The 17468-nt window shown below is 42.0% G+C and overlaps 1 protein-coding gene across 1 annotated transcript in view; it reads right to left on the bottom strand.

Moving 5' to 3' along the window:
• The window catches only part of TIAM2 (TIAM Rac1 associated GEF 2), a 218726-nt gene extending 202715 nt beyond the window's left edge, over positions 1-16011 (bottom strand). Inside the window, exon 1 of the mRNA XM_048844175.2 lies at positions 15593-16011. The gene's annotated coding sequence lies outside the window, so the exon portion shown is untranslated. The remainder of the gene's footprint in view (positions 1-15592) is intronic.
• Positions 16012-17468: the final 1457 nt, after the last annotated feature.

Here is a 17468-nt window from a genome sequence, read left to right as displayed (position 1 = left end):
TGATGAAAGACAAGTGCAGGACTGGGAGTGGGTCTGCAGCTTGTCACAGCAGCACAGTGCAAGAGGGAGCCCAGGCTGGTGAGTGAGAGGGCTCAGCTGTACCCCAGGTCCAGGTGGCACCCCAGGCGGAACCCATCACAAATACCATTTTTGTGTTTGAGAGTCAGACAACTGCTGAGGCTTACTCTACACTTAAAACATACCGACTTACACATGTTGGTCAGAGGTGTGAGGGAACCACACCCCTAACCAAAATGGCTATTCTGACAGAAATCCCTATTCAGGCAGAAGAACTGCTTCTGTTGGTGTATGCTATGTTAACAGTAGGGGCAAAGGCTCTGTAGTGTAACCTGTGACTTGAACGGCTTTCATATCCTCTTTTAAACAGGGTGGTAGCGGGTTGGTGGGCTTCATGGGATAAACTGAATGAATATTTGATCCAGCCGATCAGCTGGGGAGAAATCATGGTGATGCACAGTACCCGGTGATCCCTATTCCCTTTCACCAAAGATGCAGGTTCACTGTTACAAAATCCCAGCCTCACCCTCAATCCCAAAGACTGAGTCTAGCCATTAACAGACACGCTGGTTCAGTTTACCCATGTGCTATCACAAATCTGAACCAACATGCACTTACCCAGTGAAAGAACACACAGGGTAACTTGTTGAGACTGAGCAGTCACACTATACACGCTACTGAAATTAAATCTTTTCACATCAAGTCAAAATGAAACAAGGAAGTTTAAACAAACCAAATCTAAACTAAACACCATTTCAATTTTGAATTATTGTTGGATTTCAAAACTTTTCCAATTGAAAATTATGAAAAAAAATGCCTCAAATCAAAAGACATTCCAGCAAAAGATTTCTATTTTGGTGAAACAGCGGTTTCTCATGGAAATATGTACCACTGGAAATATTTCAACCAGTGCTAGCAATAATGTATTTTTTTTGCAGAACAAAAAAAAAAAAAAAACACAACTCATTTTTCCTTAAACCAGCCAGCATAAGCACAAAAGACACACCGCTCTCATGATCAGTGTATTTTGAAAGACAGTAGCGTAACAAGCAAATATGATTTGCTGGAGACATTGCTCTCAGATTTCCAACAAAATTTAAAACATAACAAATTGTGTAGCTCCACAGTATGGACTCTGACATAAAGACTGTATCTCTGAAGATAGATGGAGAGATATAATACAGAACCCTAAAAATGATTTTGTATTTTCTTAACACTCTGCTCAAGAAATATCCTCTACTAACCATATAAACAGATATATATTCCTCATTATTAAAAAAGTGTTGCTATACATTATATGCTGGCCATGAACAGATTCTGGCACAGCCAGTTTCATAGTTCACATACTGTATACATAAATTATATGTCCACAGAGTATCATACTTCTCAACCTGCTGATTCCCTACTGTGCAATGCAGGTCAATAAAATGGGTGTGGGAAAGATATAAAAATGGGGTATTTGTGCGTGGGTTATATTTTAACAGGGAAAGCAACCATTCAAGGCTTCTGAAAAATATGTTCAACCCCATTCCCAGACATCCAGCTTTTACATCAATTTGTGTTTTGAATTGTAAAAGCAATGCTACTTCCAGCTAGCTTTCGTTGTAACAAAGCTTACTGCTTCATGCTGAACATTTTTGTTCATGGGAGCCATTTCTATTATTTCATTTGTATTTAGCATTAGGTTTCAAGGAAAGTCATGCCCTGATGATTTACACTATTTTTAAACCAACTGGTATGTAAAATAAACACATGCTAACCATAATTTCCTATCCCTTAGGGAGAGGGGAGACCCTTAGTTTTATTCCTGTCTGACACTCAAAATTCCATTTAATTACTGGTGATTTTGATTTATAGGCACAATCACTAAAAACAGTGACTTTTTTTGTGCAGACAATAACCTTTTGATGGGTTTGCTAGTAAAACTCAAATCCTATGTAAACAGGACCAATTTTTAAAAGTAACTGGTGTAACTGCATAATTAAATTGGCAACACTGTGAGGGGACTTTGTCTTGCAGAATGCCAAACAGTGCACAGCCAGTGTTTGCTCCATAAAAATGTCAAAACAAGAGAACCACAACTGTTCGGCAATTTGTATTGGTTGTTTGTTTTAGTGGGGGATTGGTTTTATTTATTTGGGTGGGGTTTTTTTTGTTTTTTTTGTTTTTTTTTTAAATATAGTGCTCTGCTTTGGGAAGTAACTGTCTCTACAGCCAAATATACCGGCTGTCCCACCCAATTTAAAAAAGAAGAAGGGGGAAAGGTGATGGCTAGGGACATTTTTAGCAGCAAAAGGTGAAAGAAAAAGGTTTTTCCACAATCAAGTTTCTGTAACATGAAAAATTATTACAGAGTGTTTAGAAAAAAAATACTGCAAAGATGCTATCTGTCAAGAGCTCCAGCAACTGTCCAATGAATTGCCTGTTACAAAAGGAGTGCTTTCTTAATAAGACAGTATCACCTAAAATGTTGTGTGAGCTTTATTGGAAAGAATAAATTAAAATATTTGCACTGAAATAGCATCTTTCCTCTGAGGCCATTTCAGCTATGAATAAAGCTTCATCACTTCCATGAGGTAGGCAAAGTTACTGTACTCATTTTACCAATGGGCAAACCTAGGCAGCATGAGATGAAGTACCTCACAGTAGATCACAAGTTACAGCACAGCCAAAAAAAGAAAAAAAAAAAAATCACAATTCAGGAACTCTGACTCCTAGTCTCCTGTTCTTACTCCACTTCCTTTGTCATTCCTTTAAAGTGGTAATACCTTAAGCCCGTGGTTCTCAAACTTTTGTACTGGTGACTCCTTTCAACTAGCAAGCCTCCGAGTGCACTTTTTAATATATTTAACACCATTATAAATGCTGGATGTAAAGCAAGGTTTGGGGTGGAGGCTGACAGCTCATGATCCCCTACGTAATAACCTCGTGACCCCCTGACGTGTCCCGAACCCCAGTTTGAGAACCCCTGCCTTAAGCGTCTTCCAATGCAAGATTTAATTTTGATCATAAGAACGTTTTTAAGGTCAGAAGGGACCCTTTGGATCATGACTCTCCTAGACGGATTATATACCTTTCGAGAGAGAGATTTAAACTACTTCCTCAACTGATTTGTTTGAAGTACTCTTGAGTATGGAGATGGTAGCTCCTCCATGCTTTCTTCCACTTCTTGCCAGGCTGGATGGGGGAAATGGGTATTTCATGATCTAAAGCAGACATACTTCAGAATCTGACCTGACCTGGTCCATAACAGACTCCATATATTCAGATGTCAGTAGTACCAGGAGGGCTAAAGTGAAGCCATTTCTGATTGATTAGTTACATCACCAGTTTAAGCCTATCAAGAATATTGCATAAGTCCACAAGACTCTGATGTAGTTATCATAAAGAGACAGTCAGACTCTTCCAGTGACAATAAGAGTGAACAAATTGTGAACACTGGGCAACCTTGACTAGATTGAAAGGCTCCTCTCCATATGTACAGATATCACCCAATGGTATTAATGTGAGCTACAAGCAGGTATGACAAACAGCTACATTTCTACTCATGTGGCAGACTGAGCTGTTTGTCGTCATTTGCCTCCAAATTTCTCTATTAGTGCCAGAGTAGGAGCTGCCCTCAATAAGCTCTCTCAGGACAGAGTTCATATTATGTGATTTGATGGTTATAAGTAATCTACAGACTGTAACAAGAAAATCACAATTACTTGTTTACCAGGAAGAGACTATCAACGCATGTTAGTCATATACAATCTGTTGTGGAATCAAAGTTCATATCATTTAGTGCACTGGAAATGTCAATACAATGTTGAGTTCAAAATGGTATTCTTGCTTAGCCATCATTTTTATTTCTCCATCATTAAAACAACCAACAAAGATGGGTTACTATGTGCCGTTTGACCTGACATGAGGAGAATCATTTCTTCATAAGAGCAGAGAGTCCAAATGAATAGTAAATATGCAAACTACACAGACAAAACCCTATGCTGGAGTACTGATTAGAAGTCATAGAATTGACATGTGCCAAACCTTGCTCAGTCACTGTTTCTAATTACAAACTATACTCTCACCCTTCCTTTGCTGTTAGTTACTGTAGATGCTTTGGGACAGGGACCCCGTCTTTCTACATATCTATAAAGTGCCTAACTCACTGTTGGTACTATGTAAATAATGATAAGAGGGCAGATATTCTGAATGCTGCATTGATAATTAGACGCATAACTCCCTTGATTGCTGATAATTATTGGGCATCTAATTTCACCATATAATAAATAATGTAAATATAAACAGCTAGCTGTGTGCCTCATGTGTACTTACCAGAACTCCACAAAAGACCAGCTAATTCAATCAAGGGAGGCTGAACCACCATCTTAAGGTGACAAAGGCAGACTTCATTATAACAAAAGCGTGGGGGAGAGATTTACCACAGGAGAACTAATGCGCATTAGCTTTCCCACTGTAAAATGCTAGTAGAGACAAGGCAGTTGTAGGTTTTACCATGAGGTAGCTAGGCAAGGTCAACACTATACCTCTGCCTGTGGCTGACATCACCTAGTTTACCTCATGCCATGTCTCAATAGGATTTTACAGCAGGATAGCTAACACAGTTAGTAAACCTGTGGTAAAAACATACCTTTTTCTGGTGATGAAGACCAAGCCAAAGAGTGAGAAAGTCAGAACTTCAGCATTGACACTGGACTTTTTGTTTGGTATTTAAAACTTTGTGTGTGTGATTTTGTATTCTTGGTTTTGTGGTAGTATTGAAGAAAGAGTATAATAATGCTTAGTACTTATGTAGCACTTCTCCCTTATTCAAAGCACTTTACAGGCACTATTGGCCAGATGGGGACCATGGTTATAAGGATGAGCACTTGCACCCATGATTAATCACACTGAAGTCACTATTGTTAAGTATCACTTTAATTTATATTTTAAGACTGAATTTAATACTAATCATTAAACAACCAGCTTTCCGCTAAAGAAAACTGTCCTATTTTGATATTCATTTATTTCACCATCAGCCTCCTGAACTGCAATAGGAATAATATCAGGAAGGGAGCTTGAATCCCCACACACATGAAAAATGTGTGACTGCACAGTTAAAACTGAAATTTATTCTTCCTTCAAAAATAACTAGTGTTAGAGTTGACAATTTAAATGTTATAATGTCAGGTTTCCCATGGTACCTGCATTGCCACAAAGTGCTCTGGACTTTGAGACGGTTAATTACTTTGGCCCAGATCCTCAAAAGGTGTTTGATTTTCATGGAAATTAAGTGCATATATACCTTGGAGAATCTGGGGCTTTGTAAATGAGTGAGAGAGAGAGGAAATCTGGGAAGGTCACCTCCTTTTGTCATCCTCTACAAACTGCACCCAGGAGCGTACTTTCCCTTCTCCTCCAGAGAAGCTGAGGAATTCAGGATGATATGGGAAAGATAAAAGGAGGGTGAAGATTGAACAGCATACCACTTCCAGTAGCCAGTGGTAAACTATAAACAACTGAAGGAGATACAGTCAGGTGACATATTACCGAGTTTAGGTGAGTACAGACAGGTTGCTGGATAACCCTTTCAGACATCATCACATTATGGCTTCAGCCGAGTAGCAGAATGGAGGTGATTATTAGGACATATGCATCCTTGAATATTAGGAGATGTGTGATGCATGAGTTCCCATTATTTAGAGACCAAAAAAGAAAAAAAAAAAAAAAAACGCTACTACTTCAAATCACTTTCTTCGTTCTGAACAATTCAAACCTGCCACAGGCATGTGTATACATTGAAGACTACAGGCATGACAATTTTGCAGTTGTCAAGTTACAGCTGTTTTAACTTACCAGCTACAAAGGGAGGTTGATACAAGTGTTACAACCTGGAATCATTTACATTTTTAGCAGCTACATAATACGGCTTGTTTCAGAGTAGCAGCCATGTTAGTCTGTATTTGCAAAAAGAAAATGAGGACTTGTGGCACCTTGGAGACTAACCAATTTATTTGAGCATAAGCTTTCATGAAGTGAGCTGTAGCCCACGAAAGCTTATGCTCAAATAAATTGGTTAGTCTCTAAGGTGCCACAAGTACTCCTTTTCTTTCTGATAACATGGCTTGTTGGATATTTTTCAAACTTTCATAAAAACTGAGATTTATGCAGAGATTATGTCAACCCAAAACAAATGTTTGTGTAAATGACAAGGTGTAAAAAATTAGTGGGGAGAATTAAATGGATTTTAACAATTGCTCAAAATTCTTCAGACAAAATGCCTACAGCTCAGCTTGGAAGTGTATAATTACTTAACAAGCTTTGTATTCCAAACAATGGTATCTCAATGGTTCAAGTTTCTGTAGTCTCTGCTATTATACATACGATAACACAAGTTAATTACATAGAATAGATAGTGCAAAAACTCCATTAGAAACCATGGCAATTATACATTAACTACTGGTACCACGACCATGTTATGGCCTGATCACTTTGCAATTACAGCAGCTCCAATCTATCTAAATGTAGCACCAAAAAGCATAACCAAATGCTTCACAATCTTAGCACAATCACCCTAGTTAAGCACTAAAGTCTGTTCTGTCTGTGATGGTCTATTTCACCAACCAAAAATATGAGCTGTTAAGTTCAGTATTGTAAAAATGGGGCAAAGGGGAAAAAAATGTTCTCTTTTCTTTTGACATTTAAAAGCTGTTCATGAATTTTTCAGTCTCTGACTTAAGAAATAGTAGCTGTCAGTGTGGTAGATGCAAATACAAGTGCCTTCTAGAAGAAGATAATTATGATCAAAATCTTTGTAGCGTAAGTTTCCAAGTCGCCAACATCAAAACAAATCAACAATGCAAAATATATAACAAATAATATGATGAAACACTGTGGCATTTATGTATCTAAACAATTATACAACACACTTGCAAAATCTATAATTTCATTTTTTAAGATAAAATGCAAGCTCCCTTTAGCATCTTGGTGATGCTAACGGATTTAATTAGCACAACATAGAATGGTCAAAGACCAATGTTTCTCTGCAAAGTAGGAATTTCCTTTGGGCAGGCACTGTGGACAGACTAAGATGTTTTCCTCTTTCTAACTCCAATGAGTGTAGTCTTATTTCCTATTCCTGCAACAGACTAAAAGGCTGTTAACTGCTAACTTCTTGACGTGTTTCCTCTCTAAAAATCCTGCTTCTTTTTTTTAAAAAAAAGAAAAACATGGGAAAACAGAAGTAATGTTACTGAAGTGCAATTAACATTGTAGTTCGAAATCTGACTATAAAGATAATCACTGAGAGTGATCATTCATAATATTTTCTGATTCTTTACACAATCAAATACAAAAAATTTATACAAAAGTCAGTTCAACCTCTTAAATGAAAAACAAAAAAGCTTTAAAATCTGACTAAGTTTTGTAATGATAGCTCCAGAAGAGGAGTAAAGACAGTGTCAACTGAAATTTGGCTCAAAAATTTATATTTTGTAAAGATAAGCTTCTTTAAGACCAATAGAAATGTTTCTGCCATTCTTTTTTAGTTCCACTAAATATTGTTATTTTTATGCAAACATTTTCCTGCAGTACTTGAAGGACAAACATTTGAAAGTTGAAAGCTGAAAATGACTTAATTGACTTTCATTGTCCAAGCTGAGAGAAATTCAAAAAACAAACACGGAGACCAGGGGCTAGTCCACACTGGCAACACAGTGCTTTAACGTGGCTTGTGTAGTCGTGGCAGAGCACTGGGAGAGAGCTATCCCAGTGCTGTAAAAAACCCCAGCTCCACGAGGGACATAGCTCCCGGTGCTGGTGCACTGTCTACACAGGCGCTTTACAGCACTGAAACTTGCTGTGCTCAGGGGGGTGTTTTTTTACAGCCCTGAGCGAGAAAGTTGCAGCGCTGTGAAGTGCCGGTGCAGACAAGCCCTAGGTAGTGACTTGTTTATTGCCTTTTTAGAATTCTTACTTTACTAGTCTACGGTATTGTTAATAACAGATAAAGAAATGTGTTTGTTTACAGAATACAGGGTTAAGTCCTGAGTCCATTGAAGTCAAGGGCAAAAGTCCCATGAATTTCAAAGAGCTTGGGTTTTTAAGTTGACAATACTCCTCTAAATGCATGTTTGCCTATACTTTTTGAACTGAACAAAGTATTCTACTTTTTAGATTCACACCTCAAACCTTTGACAAAGAATTTTCCTCGAGGCAAAAAAAAAACAAAAAAAAAAACGCATGAATGGAGACTGGGTATTGTTAACATGTATGCACCCACCTCTTTCTATTCTCAGAGTAGAAAGCATTAATTAAAACAGGTAATGATAAACACCACAAAGCTAGGCTTGACTCAGACATAGTAAGTTCCTGTCTTGAAGGGAAAAAGTCAAGTTAGCGCAATCGAGTTAACATGATTTAAAAAAAAAATCCATTAAGATTCAGGCTAACACATCTAAAGCTGTGTTAGCTTGTCATGTTGTAGCCCAATGGTTTTCAAACTTCAGGTTGCGACCCAGTACTTGGTTGTGGAACGCACGGCACTGGGTTGCCTTGCTCAGCACCCAGGGACCCTGGCAGCCGGACAGTAAAAACTAGTAGTCCCTACTTGTTCTGACACTGTGCTGTGCCCCGGAAGTGGTCAGCAGCAGGTCTGGCTCCTAAGCAGGGTGGCCACAGGGCTCCATGCGCTGCCCCCACCCCACTGGCTCCACACTCCCATTGGCCGATTCCCAGCCAATGGGAGCTGATGGGTGGAGACAGTGCCTGCGGGAAAGAGCTGCGTGGAGCTGCTTGTGCGCCTCTGCTTAGGACCTTAGGGGGCACTTTAGGGGAGCAGCATGGTCTGCAGTGCCAGGACAGGTGGGAAGCCTGCCTCTGCACCCCAGCTGCGCCGCTGAACGGGAGCTGATGGAGGTAAGCCCATGCCCCAGCCCTGAGCCCCTCCCCCCCAAAGCCAGAGCCCCTTCCTGCACCCCAGACCGCACATCCCCAGCCCCACCCCAGAGCCTGCATCCAAAGCCCTGACCCCCTCCCACACCTCAACCCTCAGCACTGTGCCAGTGGGCCAGATTTGCATGCAGAACAAAATACTTCTACTTAGGCTTTGAACTCTGGTCTAGGAATTGGCCAAAAATTAGGATACAGATCATAAATGTACATCGATCTAAATAAAAATGGTAACAGGGATAAAAAAAAAGAAGAGCATTTAATACAAAGCAACTAGCATTTCCTTTTTTTAAGTCACTTATTTCTTAGTCTCCCAATTTTCCCCAAGTCCTCCAAATTGAAGGTTTCTTCTGCAAACTGTATATACTACAATTTATTACCCGAATATCACTGAATCATTCTAATTACTTGTATTGCTTTTTGAAAATCAATAATAACAGAAGGAGTTGGGGAGGTAGAAAGCAGCATAAAGAAATGAAAACCTAAGGTGACAGAAGGGGAAACAATGTTCAATAAAATTATCTTAAGATTTAAGGTAGTCGTCTTCACTGAAGCAGCATCTTTAAACCCAGATACCTTCCAGTGAATGCAAATATGGGCTCTAGTGCACCACAGCCTAAAATAAAAGAGAAGAAAGAAAGAAAAAGTAAACACTGGTCTGAATCACTGCTAATAATAAACCTATTTTCAGCTATGCTATCTTAAGCAGTAACTACAAGTAGGGCAATTGTTAATAAAGGCCTCACAAACCATTTTCTAAGGGGCAGCAAGCATACCGCTTCTGCAGTACACAGTGTGATACAAAAGCTGTGGGGAGGGAGCTAGAAAATATATACAATCCACCAGAAGCATCCTTTAGTCTTTGAATTAGGAACAAGCTTCCTAATAAATTCTTTAGCTATTGTATTATATAATCTCATTGCTACGATCTGTTTGAGCTTCTCCAGTATTTAACTGTTTGTTGTTGTGATTTGGCTGTTTATCGGTTAGATAAAGAAGTTGACACAATAGGGTGTAATAGGTCCTCAGTGTATTATAAATGTAAATGGTATACTCATGGAATTGAAGTGCTAAGCAACATGAACAAGGAAGGCAGGCATATTTGGTAGCAAGTATTGTTCATCCAGTAGTCCATAAAGACGCTGGATGCAGATCTATTAAAATGGGTATTTTTCCTTTCATAGTTTTAAAGTCATTGTTACAGACTTGTTTGTAAATATTTTAAATTAAAACAGCACAAAATTACTTACTATATGTAAAAATTTCAAGATTTTCTTAGTGACAAAAGGATCCTAACAACTTTCAATGACACTTTGGCTGAAGTCAATGAAGCTACCAATTTACCCCCAAGCAAACAATCTGGCTCTTGTCTTTAAAAAGTAAGGCCCCAATCCAACAAACATTTAAGCACATGCTCAACTTTAGCATATGTAGTTTTTGTTTACTTTTCCAATGATGGACAATTACAGGATCTGGGCTCCTTTGTAACTATAATCATAAAGGGAATATACAAGGTTGCCAAACTATAAGGAAGTTGTCAGGACTGCTACACCAGTTGGATACCTTTTGGTGAACTTTTCTATAGAGTACAGTCATTGCAGCCATGCATATGCTCCTGACCTCTCTTGTCTCTATGTTAAAGGTCACCACTTTGGACTTACGGCATTCACACACCATCCTTTACTGGATATACTAGTTATAATGCACTGAATAAAACCCAAGACACTTCTTGTAATAAACCTGCAGTCTATTATCCACACAGTGCAATCCCCAACTGTATGAAGGACATTTTTTCACATATATTACAGTAAAACCCAGAAGTCCTGATCAGATTGGGTTCCCATTGTGTGAGGTGCTGTAAAAAACCATACAAAGATGAAGGTCACTGCTCCCAAGACTCTGCAATTTATTATTTGTGGTTTTTCTAGATATACATTCAGAGACTTATTAATGTTGCTGTTTTCATTATTTTTGTAAAAACTAAACTCAGAATAAAAATAAATACATTGTGGAGAAAAAGTATAATTTCATTTCTATTTAATTTATGAAAATAAGTGTACTTCAGAGTAAATTATATGATTTGGTTTAACCTCCAGCTGGCTATAGGCCAAAAACCCCTCCTCATGAGGCATATATGACCAGTTCGGAGGAACATGGGACTGACCTATATGAGAGCCCTGACGTTTTCCCCCAAGGGGCAGCTACAGAGAGATAGCTCCTGCAGTGTGCAGGGAGGTCAATCAGTCCCCATGAGGCTCACAGAAAACAACTGTGATGCAGAAAGTCAACACTTTTTTTGCAAAATATTTTGGTTTTATTTTTATTTTTTTAATTAAAAAACAACTTACTCCATTTGTTGTTCTTCTAAAAAATTTTTTTCTCCAGAGAGATTCCTTTTTCAGGGTATATTTTGTTGTGGATGGCGGTGGGTTTGTTTGGGGGTTTCTTTGCATTGCTTTTTATGATTGATCAGCCTAGTCAGGTGGTTTGATTTTTTCAGGATTAAGGAATTCTTAAATTTAAAAAAAAAAAATTTTTAATTCAAAAATGAAAAAAAGTATAAAATTAAAAATCCAGTTTATTAAGTGTCAACAGTTCTGTAATTCTGTTTTTTTTTAAACCCTTTTCATGGAAATTTCAATAACAGTACTATTACCATAGCACCTACTTATGCATGAGGTTCCTATTCTGCTAAGCGCTGTTTTCAACTTGTTACCAGCTTAAGGAATGAGAAACACATACAACCTTTTGTTCTATGGAGCAGCATCCATTACTGCTGCATGCTATAGTGTTGAGCTCAGTACCGTGTTTATCCCATGTGATAATTATTAGTAGTAGTTAGTACTATGGTAGCATAATGAGATTTCAAATAGAATCAGGACCTCAGTGTGTTGGGCATTACACAAATACACAGTAAGCCCTGGTCTACACTAGGACTTTAGGTCGAATTTAGCAGCGTTAAATCGATGTAAACCTGCACCCGTCCACACGATGAAGCCCTTTATTTCGACTTAAAGGGCTCTTAAAATCGATTTCCTTACTCCACCCCTGACAAGTGGATTAGCGCTTAAATCGGCCTTGCCGGGTCGAATTTGGGATACTGTGGACACAATTCAACGGTATTAGCCTCCGGGAGCTATCCCAGAGTGCTCCATTGTGACTGCTCTGGACAGCACTCTCAACTCAGATGCACGATTGTTTGCCGTTGCTCTGATGCAGGGAGGGGCGACTGACAACACGGCTTACAGGGTTGGCTTACAGGGAGTTAAAATCAACAAAGGGGGTGGCTTTACATCAAGGAGTATTTCAGACAGGACTTCACAGAGGGTTCCAATAAGAAATGGTGCACCTAAATTATTGTTCTTATTGGAACAAGTCTCTGATTGATACATGGCTAGATTTACCTCGCTGCACCTTCTCTGTGAGTGACTGCAGCGTGACCTAGAGGAATGAGTCCCCTAGACAGGGGAGGGGGGGAAAGCAAATGAGTACAAAACAAATCTGGTCTATTTCTTGTTTTGATACACTCCATCTATCTTTTACATCTTTGGCTGGCAGCAGACCGTGCAGAAGGACTGCATGCCATCCACATCTCATGGCTGCTCGGCAGAAGATGGTACAATAGGACTGCTAACCATCCTCATCTCTTGCCTGCCCGGCAGAAGGTGATGCAATAGGACTGCTAGCAATCCGTATCACCTGCCTGCTCACCATAAGATGGTTCAATAGGACTGACTGCAGGACTAAAGAGAATGACCTGATCAAGTCACTCCAAATTTAGTCCCTGTGCCCATGTCTGCCCAGGCACTCCTGAGCAACCTCACAGAGGTGACCAGGAGCACCTCGGACATGCCGATGACAGCTACCAGTCCTATTGCACCATCTGCTGCCACAAGGCAATGGGTTGCTGCTGCTGTGCAGCAATGCAGTACCGCGTCTGCCAGCACCCAGGAGACATACGGTGACCGTTACCTGAGCGGGCTCCATGCTTGCCGTGGTATGGCGTCTGCACAGGTAACTCAGGAAAAAAGGCGCGAAACGATTGTCTGCCCTTGCTTTCACGGAGGGAGGGAGGGAACGGGGGCCTGACGATATGTACCCAGAACCACCCGCGACAATGTTTTAGCCCCATCAGGCATTGGGATCTCAACCCAGAATTCCAATGGGCAGCAGAGACTGCGGGAACGGTGGGACAGCTACCCACAGTGCAACACTCCGGAAGTCGACTCTAGCCTCGGTACTGTGGAAGCACTCCGCCGAGTTAATGCACTTAGAGCATTTTCTGTGGGGACACACACACTCTAATATATAAAACCGATTTCTAAAAAACCGACTTCTATAAATTTGACCTAATTTTGTAGTGTAGACATACCCTAAGAAACAGCCCCTGCCCTGAAAAGCTTAAGATCTAATACAGCCTTCATAAAAATACTGCATAATCTGTCATTTAAACTGTGCGGCTTTGGATACCAGTAAACCACATTTCTATAGACACATGCATGTTTTTAACTTTACCATCAGGAGACATCATAGAATATCAGGGTTGGAAGAGGCCTCAGGAGGTCATCTAGTCCAACCCCCTGCTCAGAGCAGGACCAATCCCCAATTTTTGCTCCATCCCGGATCAAACTCGCAACCCTGGGTTTAGCAAACAGATGCTCAAACCACTGAACGATCCTCCCTCCCCCATCAAGTTAAACATGCATAGGAGTATATGCAAGATCAAGGGGCTCATTTGCTAAAAAAAAACAAAACAAAAAAACCTATATTAATGAAGGTAGAGGTCAGAAGGTAACCCTCAGAGAAACCCTGCTACAAAATATGGGTTCCTTCCTACATTCCTTGCACACTCAAAATTCTCATTATCGAAGCATCCTACTGAAATCATAGGTTTATTCAGAAAATTGACTAAAGAGTGTGGCCATAAATCTTAACTTCCAGAAGAAGGAAAAAAGGCCTAACTTGGTTTCAGGGGAAGTTTGGGTGTGCAAGGAATGTAGCATGGGGCCCACATAAAGCCAGATTACACCCTTGGATTCACATGCACACATCCCTTTGAAACCTATAGGAGCACATAATTCTGCTTCACAATGTTTAAACTGATAGAAAAATGCTGTCTTTACACAATTTTCCTTGCAAGTTCAAAATCACTAACAGATCTATTTGGCTTTTTTATTGTCATGGAAAAATGGTTATTTCCTTTTTAGCTAATTTCATTTTATATGAGGAAGAGCTTATATGCATCTCTAACTAAAATAGTAATGTTATACATGTTTGAGTTTTATAAAGCCCTGTTCTGCAAAATGTTTGTCATAGAAGATGGTCAGTACCTGTGACAAGGTTTTCTTTTTCAAGTTCAGTTTTATTAAACAAACAAGTATATGACTGGTTTAAAGCCATTTAAAAGAGAATTAAAAGAAGCAGGTGTCCTCTGTTTTAATAAGTAGGTCACCAGTTGTAACAACCCAAGGATGGAACACCGTCCATAATAGGGGAGATTGGTGGCTGCAGCCACATCTTTTATGTGAATAGTATCCTTATCACAACACTCAGATGCTTTAATCATTACAAGTGTCATCATCAGGCAGTAAGTCCCTGAGGCTATTGGAACTAAGCTCAGGAATGGCTCCAGCTGGACAGGGTTTAGTGCAGGGCTGCACAGCTTCTTCAAATAAAGACCCATTTCCATTAAAAAGTTGCACAAAGGCAAACAGCAAGCTTTAGCCAATCTGCTGAATGAAACACTTAAAAAAAGGAAAAGAAAAAAGGTGCTTCGGACACCGAACACGAAGGTCCTCCAGTATTTATTTATGCATTTATGCTTTGCTTTCAAGCCCCACTTCCATGCATTTCTGAAGATCAAAACTCCAGCTTTATTGTTCCGCCTCTACGGTAGAAACAAAAAGTCACTCTTGATGGTAGTTGACTACTCGGGTTTCCCAAAATTTACTTCCTAGGACAATAACACGTGTCCACCTTTACACTTCAAACCCCTGATCCCTTCCTAGTCCGTTGTGTTTAGATTAATCTGCCTTTTCCCCAGTTGTTTAGTTTGTACCTCTCAGAAATTCGCCAGCGCTTTTTATTAAGAACAGCTGGAGCCCCTTCAGCTCCCCTATGGCCAGCGCCCCGTCCACACACACAAAATGCAGCTCCAAAACATCGCAGCCAGCGAAAGGTTCCCCTTGGACTAATGGCTCTGCCACGAGCGCCGATTTGCATCACTTCAGCAGCCCAGGTTTCCCGGAGGAGTCCAGGAGCAACTCACACATCCCCCAGCGCCTGCCCCACGAACGGCGAGAAGTTTGCAAACATTTTCCTCCAGTTCCCATGCTGGGTTCTGGTATCGCCTGGGACCAGTTCAGGCGGGGGGCTGCCGCTGGGGTGCAAAGAAAGAACAGGGTCCCCCCGCACCCGGGAGGCTGCCGCTCTGTAGCGGGGATAAACGCCGGCCACAGGCGCCGGGCAGCCGCAGCCCCAGCCGCTGCCCCTGCACGCTGGAGCGGAGGCAGGGGCACCCCGGGAAAAGCGCCGCCCGGCACGGCGGTGGCCAAGGCAGGCGCCCGGAGGGTCCGTCCGCCCGCCCCACGCGGGGATGCCCAGCCCAGCCCAGCCGCGCCGCTGCCCGCTCTCGGCCCCTTACCTCGCCTCGCCGGGCTGCTCGCGGGGACTGTGTCCCCCCCGCCCCCGCGCCTGCTGCCGCCCGGAGCCAGCCCAGGCGGGGCTGCCGCGGCCTCGCTGCGGCGCCCTGTGGGTGGCTCCCCGCGGCGGGGGCGAGGAAGTTGCTGCCTCGACTCGGGTCTGACGCCGCGGGCAGCGGCTTTTCCTCCTGCCTCCGCCCGGGAGACGGAGCCGTGCAGGAGCTCCGGGCTGTTTCACCCCGCGGCGGCGGCGGCTGCTTCTCGCCTTCCCCGCGGCTGAAGCGGCTTTCCGCCGGCAGCTGTGGGGGAGGGGCGAGGGTAATTCTCGTGCCGCTGTGGGAGCAGGAGCCCCGCCGGCTCGCGCTCCTCCTGCGGGTGCGTCTACCCTGCGCTGAAAGACCGGCCGCAGGGCCACAGGTGGCCTGGCCGGGGTGGCTCCATGAGCTGAGTTGGCCTGTGGGGCTGGAAAATTGCGGTGTTAGCCTTCGGGGTCAGCCCCTGCCTGGAGGGAGGGTGGGCTCTAGCTGGGCTCCGCTCAGCCCAGCTGTCTGCGCTGCACTTTTATAGCCCAGCCAGCCCAACTCAGCTGACCCAGGCTCTGAGACTCTTGCTGTGGGTATTTTATCACCCTGTAAGCACAGAGGGTTCCAGCTCAGGCTTCCCTTCCATCTCCTCACAGCTGGCACTAACCAAGGGCTCTCAGACCCAGGACCCCATGGGGGTGGAGGGTCTGAGCCTGAGTCAAGGTGGACCAAGGGTTCAAGCCCTATTGCTTTGCAGTGTAGACACAGCCCACTTAGACTAATGCTTTAGGAGTCTGCCGAAAGCAATGCACAGTTCTATAGGCTGACTTTCTTTGTCCTGTGAACAGTCAAGTTTGGTGAACAATCACACCAAGCCACCACTTTTGAGGAGGGCACTAAGAAGCCTGGAATGTGGGCGGTTGGACTTGGTCCTGTGTAATGCAATGTAGACACTAGAGCCCAGGTTGGTACCCAGGGTTCAAAAATTCATAATTTAGGGTTACAAATAAGTGTTGATGCTCAAGGCCTAGGTTAACAAACCCAAGGGTCTGCTAACTCAAGTTTTCCTAACCCAATCGGAGGGGTCAGTCTGCAAACTCTTATGCACTTCAATAATTCTACACATGTGAGCACAGTTACTGACTTGGAATAAGTATTTGCAAGATCTGGGCCATATTTTCTGTAACATGCTTCATACAAACTAAAAATAAATTTTAAAAATGGTGTTACCCTCACATTGTGTACATTATTCACCTAAGACATCATAGGCCCAGATCTTGCATTGAGCTGTGTGAGCAGATGTCTGTGTCCAAATGGAGCCTCATTGAAATCAGTAAGAGTCCACAACATCTCTACAAGTCCCCACACACAGAACTCAGTGCACGGTCAGGATTGTACTGTGATCACTCCCAGTTCCCTTGCTGTTATCCTGCATCCCAGTGGGTTATGTTAGACCATCAGGTTTCAAGCAAAAATTCCCATAGACATCAATTAGGGGTTCTTCATAAATGTGGCATGAATGGGCATGATATGGGCTAGGGCTTTTGATAGCCTCCTGATGTTTTTGGTCTTAATATAGAGTCCAATCTTGCAAATATACAGGTAACTTTACTCCCAAGAGCAATCCCATTGACTTTGATGGTACTACTCACATGAGTAAAGTTACTCATTGTATATGTGTTTGCAGGTTTAGGTTAGAAGGCTCCAATCCTGTGATTGCACTGATTTCACCCACATCAATCCCCATAGAGTTCAGTATTACTCCATATAGACAGAGCCAGCCAACTGCAGGATTGGGGTCTTGGAATGCAAGCTATTTAGCGCAGGGTTTCCTTCTTTATTTGTCTAAAAGATG

Source organism: Caretta caretta, chromosome 3 (genome assembly GCF_965140235.1).
Source record: "Caretta caretta isolate rCarCar2 chromosome 3, rCarCar1.hap1, whole genome shotgun sequence".
Taxonomy (NCBI): Eukaryota; Metazoa; Chordata; order Testudines; family Cheloniidae; genus Caretta; species Caretta caretta.
This window is presented reverse-complemented; position numbering and strand designations above follow the sequence as displayed.